At 47.8% G+C, this 8,955-nt stretch overlaps 1 protein-coding gene across 2 annotated transcripts in view; it reads left to right on the plus strand.

Moving 5' to 3' along the window:
* The window catches only part of P2RX1 (purinergic receptor P2X 1), a 483,889-nt gene extending 475,701 nt beyond the window's left edge, over positions 1-8,188 (plus strand). The window contains exon 13 of one of the 2 annotated variants that reach the window (XM_078679688.1): positions 7,564-8,188. The gene's annotated coding sequence lies outside the window, so the exon portion shown is untranslated. The remainder of the gene's footprint in view (positions 1-7,563) is intronic. The other variant, XM_078679689.1, reaches the window with a different exon arrangement.
* Positions 8,189-8,955: the final 767 nt, after the last annotated feature.

Genomic DNA, 8,955 nt, shown 5'->3' on the forward strand with positions numbered 1-8,955 from the left:
TATATCAGACCGGGTCCTGCCATTAAGGGCTCTTAGTTTGTGCTCCCTAGTAAGGGCGTTCAGTTGGATTGCCCTAGCAGACCATTTCCGAATGGGGGGTACCGTCAAGGGGGGGATAGACCACCTGGAGTCGTCCTCCTCAGTACCTAGTGGATCATCACCAAGAAGGGGTTCGAACGTACAATTAAAATCGCCACCCGCCATAATTCTGGCTGAGGGAGGGCAATTAGCTAGAGCAGAATCAAGGCTCGTTATGGTTGCTGAAGTGTTATCCCCCGCAGCCCCTCTAGCGTATACATTAAAAAGTTCAAGCCTAATCCCCTCGATGTGACCCCTAGAAGAAAGGTGCATTAAGTCATTACACTGAGTATCATTGGAGACCATGTCCCAATCTAGGTCAATTCTTAACCAGACTAAAAGACCTCCTGCTGGTCTACCCTTTCCTCTACTTATCGCTGGGGAGAAGAAGGTAGTATAGCCAGATTTATCAATTGGTAACAGGCACCAAGTTTCCTGAAACAGGCAGACATCGAACTTCTCGATGAATGCATGCCATTCAGGAATGTCTAATTTCCTTTTTAGCCCAGCTACATTCCAGGAAATCATGTTTATTACCCTAGGACCCTTGTGCACTAAAGAGGACCCATCCGTGGTCACCCCCCCCAGCTCCGATCCTTCACAACTAGATTGGTAGCTATTGCTCACACAACAAGATTGCCTGTCAGGTTCAAAACAATCAACAGCAATAGACATGCCCGGGGCAGCAAAAAGAGTCATATTCGAGTGGATGACATTAGAGACATCTGTGGTTACCTCCTGGGAATTGTCACAAATAATTCCTCCTTGCTGGGGATCCACTCCTTGTCGACCACATCCCTCCTCCTTAGGCTGTAAACATCAATCGCAGTCCTCCATACCAGTAAGCTGCGAAAACCTATTGAAGGTATCTAAGGGGGTGAAGGGTCTAAGATGCTCCATTGCACTATTGTGACTTAGGTGATGTCTCTGTGGAATCGTGGACCAACCAGACTGACCATTAGGCTGAAACTGATGCTGGCCAAATACCTGATAAGCACTATTGTAACCAAACTGCTTGGGCCATGGGGCATAAGACTCTTCCCGAAGTTTGGGGGGGTAAGGAACCGGCCTCGGGTAAAAATAGGTTAAGGGCCTAGGTGTAATAGAGTTTCCTCCTCCTACATATGGCCAGTTTAAAATGTAGTCTACTGCCCGAGGATCTCTAAAATTGACCACCACTAGATCCCCTTCAATATCTTTCCTTATGTTACCTAACCAAGGGATCCGTCTGACATGTACAATATCTCCATCCACATTTGGGGCTATGGGCCTGTATGTCCTCAACCAATGAATTATTTTATTTTTCAATTGGACGTAACCTTCCTTCTTATTGTCCGCTAATGGGGGAACCCCGGTCATGACTACTACATAGGGCACCGCCTGAGGTGGAATTTCCACTTGTGGTACCCTAGTTAAGGGACCTCTGGTGCGCCCCCCTTCCCCCTGTCTCTCACTTCTGATAACTGGGGGAGCCTTTGTCGTTGGCCTTTGAGGGCCACCTTCTGTCCCAGATACAGAAATATTCGGGTTCTTTGTGAGGTTTTCTTTATCAATAGCAGGCACCACATTTCCCTGATGCTGAGACGGCTGTTTAGACAGCTGGAGTGGAGCAGAGGGGGTAGCTACTGGGGATTTTACAATCTGGTTAGACGAAACCCCGGTACAAGATGTTGGTTGTATTCCCCCACTCCCCTGGGCCTTAGTCACCGTGGCCATACTATTTATGGCAGCCTCTACTAAGGTCAATCTATTTTCGACTTTCCTAAGACTCTCAATCACGGGTAGCAGCAGAGACCTCAGTAAAAGTTCGAAATCCCCAACAGATGGAGAAGGGGTCGATGGGTTTGTAGATAAGGGCCCCTGACTATTATCTAATACTGCTATATTGGGGACCTCAACAAGCGGAGTAACCACCAGTGGTGATGCCTCAGGTGTTACTGTAGTTGCAACTACCATGGTAGCCCTTACATGTGGTGATTGTAGTTTAGGGCCTTTGCCAAAGTCTAGATGGGAAATTTTAACTTTGCCTTGTCCCACCCTTGTTTTCCTCCTTTTTTTATTTGGTGGTGGACCGTGTATCTGTGCAACCACTAGTTGCTTAGATTTCATTGATTTAAGCTTCGGGGGGACAGCAGTGTGGCATAGAGTCTGGGAAGGGGGGTCAATCACGATAGGGTCGAGGGGCATACCAGGGGAAGAGGTGCAGTCACGCAGTAAAAGTGGGAAGCCTTCTTGGCTAGCGGTTTCCCTCCCAAGGTCAATTAAGTCCCCCTCCGTGAACAGAGAAGCAGGCGCAGGGTCAATAAAGGATCTGTTTTTCAAACTTTCGATTGAACGCCGCCGCTCAGCCCTGCGTTCGGCCATGATCAATTCCTTCTCCCCCTCGGTCAGAACCTTGGGGAAGTAATTGTCTAGAGACCCATTGCGAAGTTTGCCCTTCTTCCCAGGTGACCCCCCCTCAGGTAGGGTAGCCATTAACTAACCTGTAACACGAGACCACGAAGTAAATTTTAGAGAATGGGCCCAGCCCGGCCTACTCTGGCCTACGAGGGCCTCAGAGGGCCCGCCCTTTGCCCGGGCTTCGCCCCGGGCGCTCCCGCGCGCTCCCGCGCAGCGTGATACGATGGATTATATGGGCCTAAGACTGGAATGAGCTGGGCGGGGCGGTCAGGGAGAGCGGGCCAGGTGACAGGCCGGAGGATTGCCGGGACTCCTGGGAAAGCGAGTCCCGGTTCCTTCGCTCGCAGCCCTGTCTCTCGCTCTCACGCCCAGCTGGCTCCTGTGACTCCTGGGCTCCGGTGGCGGCAACAGCGCAGCGGGACCCGCGAAGCGGGTTCCGCAAGTAGTAAAAGTAACCTCCCAGCGGCAACAGGAACAAAGTTCAGCAAACGACCCCAATGGCAATAGAGGGCGGGGATTTTTATATAGGTGAGCTGGGCGGGGCGGTCAGGGAGAGCGGGCCAGGTGACAGGCCGGAGGATTGCCGGGACTCCTGGGAAAGCGAGTCCCGGTTCCTTCGCTCGCAGCCCTGTCTCTCGCTCTCACGCCCAGCTGGCTCCTGTGACTCCTGGGCTCCGGTGGCGGCAACAGCGCAGCGGGACCCGCGAAGCGGGTTCCGCAAGTAGTAAAAGTAACCTCCCAGCGGCAACAGGAACAAAGTTCAGCAAACGACCCCAATGGCAATAGAGGGCGGGGATTTTTATATAGGTGAGCTGGGCGGGGCGGTCAGGGAGAGCGGGCCAGGTGACAGGCCGGAGGATTGCCGGGACTCCTGGGAAAGCGAGTCCCGGTTCCTTCGCTCGCAGCCCTGTCTCTCGCTCTCACGCCCAGCTGGCTCCTGTGACTCCTGGGCTCCGGTGGCGGCAACAGCGCAGCGGGACCCGCGAAGCGGGTTCCGCAAGTAGTAAAAGTAACCTCCCAGCGGCAACAGGAACAAAGTTCAGCAAACGACCCCAATGGCAATAGAGGGCGGGGATTTTTATATAGGTGAGCTGGGCGGGGCGGTCAGGGAGAGCGGGCCAGGTGACAGGCCGGAGGATTGCCGGGACTCCTGGGAAAGCGAGTCCCGGTTCCTTCGCTCGCAGCCCTGTCTCTCGCTCTCACGCCCAGCTGGCTCCTGTGACACCTGGGCTCCGGTGGCGGCAACAGCGCAGCGGGACCCGCGAAGCGGGTTCCGCAAGTAGTAAAAGTAACCTCCCAGCGGCAACAGGAACAAAGTTCAGCAAACGACCCCAATGGCAATAGAGGGCGGGGATTTTTATATAGGTGAGCTGGGCGGGGCGGTCAGGGAGAGCGGGCCAGGTGACAGGCCGGAGGATTGCCGGGACTCCTGGGAAAGCGAGTCCCGGTTCCTTCGCTCGCAGCCCTGTCTCTCGCTCTCACGCCCAGCTGGCTCCTGTGACTCCTGGGCTCCGGTGGCGGCAACAGCGCAGCGGGACCCGCGAAGCGGGTTCCGCAAGTAGTAAAAGTAACCTCCCAGCGGCAACAGGAACAAAGTTCAGCAAACGACCCCAATGGCAATAGAGGGCGGGGATTTTTATATAGGTGAGCTGGGCGGGGCGGTCAGGGAGAGCGGGCCAGGTGACAGGCCGGAGGATTGCCGGGACTCCTGGGAAAGCGAGTCCCGGTTCCTTCGCTCGCAGCCCTGTCTCTCGCTCTCACGCCCAGCTGGCTCCTGTGACTCCTGGGCTCCGGTGGCGGCAACAGCGCAGCGGGACCCGCGAAGCGGGTTCCGCAAGTAGTAAAAGTAACCTCCCAGCGGCAACAGGAACAAAGTTCAGCAAACGACCCCAATGGCAATAGAGGGCGGGGATTTTTATATAGGTGAGCTGGGCGGGGCGGTCAGGGAGAGCGGGCCAGGTGACAGGCCGGAGGATTGCCGGGACTCCTGGGAAAGCGAGTCCCGGTTCCTTCGCTCGCAGCCCTGTCTCTCGCTCTCACGCCCAGCTGGCTCCTGTGACTCCTGGGCTCCGGTGGCGGCAACAGCGCAGCGGGACCCGCGAAGCGGGTTCCGCAAGTAGTAAAAGTAACCTCCCAGCGGCAACAGGAACAAAGTTCAGCAAACGACCCCAATGGCAATAGAGGGCGGGGATTTTTATATAGGTGAGCTGGGCGGGGCGGTCAGGGAGAGCGGGCCAGGTGACAGGCCGGAGGATTGCCGGGACTCCTGGGAAAGCGAGTCCCGGTTCCTTCGCTCGCAGCCCTGTCTCTCGCTCTCACGCCCAGCTGGCTCCTGTGACTCCTGGGCTCCGGTGGCGGCAACAGCGCAGCGGGACCCGCGAAGCGGGTTCCGCAAGTAGTAAAAGTAACCTCCCAGCGGCAACAGGAACAAAGTTCAGCAAACGACGAAATGTTGTTTTCATTGTCTCAAAAATTGAAATTGGGCGAAGTGTTTTGGGGTTAGAGGTGGGCGAGTAAACAAATTAACAGGGAGAGCCAAGCTCTGGCTTGATTCTTAGAGCCCATGCACAAGCAGAGCCCTGAAAATTTTTGCTATGTAAAACATGCAACAAACATCACGTAAAATATGATACTGTCTCCTCAAAATTCAAAAAAGTGTATTTAACACGTGGAAGCTTTGACAATAATATGTCACAATATAGCGCTGCACCAAGAATTACTTATTAAAAGTGATGTTTTGTAAACATGAGCTTAGACTCATTCCTGCCCATTTCCTCACACTTGTGACAGTGCCATTAGTGAACTAACAGGCAAGACAATTGGTTCGTGGACCCTGTTTGTAGCCCAGATTATTAAAGAGCGAAACACAATAGGTTTTTATATAGTTTGCTTTCTGATTCATGTATTTGAATGTGCTTTCATTTGCAAATATGAAGAAAAACAAGTTTTAGTGACATAAAATATTTGCCCAAGCTCACACAATTAAAGTGGGGATGCTGCAGTTTATCCAGGTTTTATGCTTTCACTTTGTACAAATCAGCCAGTAAATGGTTATCAGTCTCTCCTTTTTATGTTAATGTTTTGTTTTTACCTCCTAGGTTTTCAGCCGTTTTTATATAGTATGAACTCTACCTGGCGGTATTTAAACGCTTCACATGAACACAAGTTACATTATACAAGGTCACATTAATTTATTTTAGTCATTGGAGATTTGCCCAGAATCACAGGATGTTGATCCAACACCGAGACTCAAACCTAACTTGTTCCCTTCAAAAGTTGGAAGCTGTCGCCGTAACGCCACATACTGAGTAGATTGAGGGTGACACTCAGAAGGTACATAATGGCTCGGCTCATTATGGTCTCGAATTTTCAGCAGGACCTCAAGATGAGGCAGGCTTAAAGGCTCAAGCCTGGATGTATGCGCATGTGCATGCATATGTACAGTTGTCCTTTTGTGTGTCTTTTTTTGCACGTCTCTGCTTTATTCAGCCAACTCAACAAACATCACAGACCAAGATATTTTATGTAAAGTACTTGTTAAATAAATTGTGTCAGGCGTCCTTCCATTGTGATCCTTGCATTGTGGACATGCCTTTTGGCCATTGATGGGCTGTTCTTGTTCTTAGGTGTGATGTTTGGATTTTTCAAAATCCTCTGACTTTAGTGATTTGTAAAAGTTGTATCTTTGAACTCATGACACACAATTAGACTCTCTTAAAAATGGCATAACCCAGTATTGTCCTTTCCCCAAATTGGCACAAGAGCACTGGGATATTTCACATGTCCCTGTTCAATGCATTAGTCATTTTAGATATTTTATTCCTAAATTGAGCTTTAAATGGACTTTTGATTTACTCTTTTTCAACATTTGTACAGGGTAAGGGAACCTCCTTTCAAAACCTTATTTGGAGGAAGGCTCCCTTGCTGAAATTCAGATCGGGCACTTCATCTAACTTTCAGCAGTACCTGTTGAGGATGTTGGTGGAGGCAATATAGTAAGTGGGTGGAGACAGTGGAGGAAGTGGGTGAAGCTGAGAAAAAGTGGTTGTGGCCTCCAAAAAGCATTTGAGCACCTGGACTTCATATTTTACAAATTTAGCAATGGGCTATCTTAAAGAACTGACATAAATTGGACACACATTGGCCCACCCAAACAAACCCTTGACCCATCCAGAAGAAAATTCCTGGAATCGGGCCTGATGAGCAGCAAGATAGGGCCACAGCCCTTGTAGATTCTGCGAGTTTAGAAGAGAGTCAGTGATTCATCTGCATTGCTATTCTCCAGAGTTTTTAACTGCAAGTTGCCCTTTATGAAAACCAATGTTTAGGTTTAATGGGGTCTCCACCTGTAATGATGCGCTGGAACTTTGCATGACTACCAGTGTCCCCATGCACTTTACACTTTGGAAAAAGTGTTAACCTGATTTTCACTGCCATTAGGCAGCGAAGAACTTGAATACCCCGACTGTTGCCACTGCCGCAAGACAGTTATTTTAAACTATATTCATTTATTTTACTTCTTTTACTTTTTTTGCTACAGAGTCATATTACATAGTGTTGTTATATTTTAGAATTGCAGCTTATATATTCATATCTGATTTTATCTTGTTCAACTTGTTGTGATTAATTTGATCAATTTAGTTATTTGACACAAATAAATTAACTGATTGATTCATTAATTCAGCTATAACTATGTTATACACAATCACAAGCAGTAAAAAAAAAAAGATCTGAAGGCTTGACCACTCAAAGGGGGGTTTAATAATAATAGCATACACTTCAGGGATGTGGTTTTACCGGAAATACTCATCTCCAAGAGGAAAGGGGAAAAAAGTTATAATAAGTAGGACTTGCCGACTCTAACCACTAGATGGCAGAATACGCACACTATGTGAATTTAGGAGAACTTTAGGCTGCAAACCATCGTTACAGGCAAGTAACCTGTTTCTTTGTATTCACTGGTAAATGCCTATATCATTGATAAGCTGCAGCATTTTAACTTTAATCAAGTATCATAATTTGCCTAGAGAGTGTGCTACTGGTGGGTAGAAACATGCTTATTAGCTTTTTCCTATTGTCTTTCAGGTTCTACAAAAATTTTAGAATTTCATTCCTGTCCATTACGCCACACCTCTGGTTTGATCCTATTGTTAAAGTAACGGTTGTTTGTACAAGGATGCAAGAGCTCACGAGGAAACCTACTCTGAAGTGTGCCATTACTACTGAATAAAGAATTCATCATCAACACTGTTTTGGATAAAGACGCCACATAAGAATAATAATATTCCTGGTTTATATTTATTAACTGTGCTTCCAGCTGTAGACCCTCTTTGCAATTACCACTGTCCATGCAGTGAACGCCAACATTCAGCCTCGCACAGACATGCAAAGCATTGGTAATGCTTCCCAGTGACGTTGCGTGCATGAGCCGTTCCACAGTACACGCACAGCGGGTGACCGCGTGGAGCTGGAGGCGAGAGCAGCATGCAGATACTGCAAGATAAAGACACTGACTTTGTGTTTCATGATTGAAGGTCATAAAATGAGCCCTGTATCTGATTTTGAAGGATTTTAATGTTGACCTGGCTACCAACGAATCCCGCTCCTTTCATCTTAAATAGCAACGTAGTTGCTTATTTTGTAAAATAAATGTGGCCATTTTTAACAGGTATATTTTTATAATTAAAAATGTACTTTTGTACTGCCATTTTACCTGTCTTTGAGTCATTCAGTTTTTCTTGCATTTTGTGTTTTAATTATTTACTCGGCTATCGGGGTTGTACGGGATTTCATAGAAAAACGATTTCATTGAATACCATTACTGATAAACTATTTAATCTGAACTGTTTAATGGAAATTTTCAGAATGAATGGCTTTTACTTTTTTGTAGAAACCAATTCCTAGAGAGCTTATTTTTTTATGTGTAAATGCAAGGGTTGCGGGTCTTAATTTTATTTAAAAAAATTCAGAGATATCTATTTCAGCGCTTTACTTCCGGGGACATTATTTCATAGTTATATTTTCTACATTGTCAGATAATTAGTACAGATGCTTTTAATTCTCTGACCTATCAAAACCCGTAAACATCATCAATCCCTGTCCCCTAAAACCTCTCAGCACACCTAACAAAACTCATCCCTGAAGCCTAGAAGCCCTTTCTATGCCATAAACCCACCGATGTCTGAGCAGATAAAATCACTCATTATCCATAACCCCACCCATTCCTGAGCCCTAAAACCCTTCTACGTCTAAACCCCATCCATCCCATACCCCTTAAAACACCCAGCACATCTAAATTCCATCCATCCCTGAACCCTAAAAAACCCTCACAACCCTTAAACATCAGCCATCGATGACCCATAAGAACTCATCACCCTAAACCACTCATCCCTGAACCCTAAAAACGTCTTTCTATATCTAAACTCCACCCATCCTTGAATCCTTAAAACCCCTCACCACCATAAACTCTACCCCATC

The sequence above is a fragment of the Lissotriton helveticus genome, chromosome 3_1 (genome assembly GCF_964261635.1).
Source record: "Lissotriton helveticus chromosome 3_1, aLisHel1.1, whole genome shotgun sequence".
Lineage (NCBI taxonomy): Eukaryota > Metazoa > Chordata > Amphibia > Caudata > Salamandridae > Lissotriton > Lissotriton helveticus.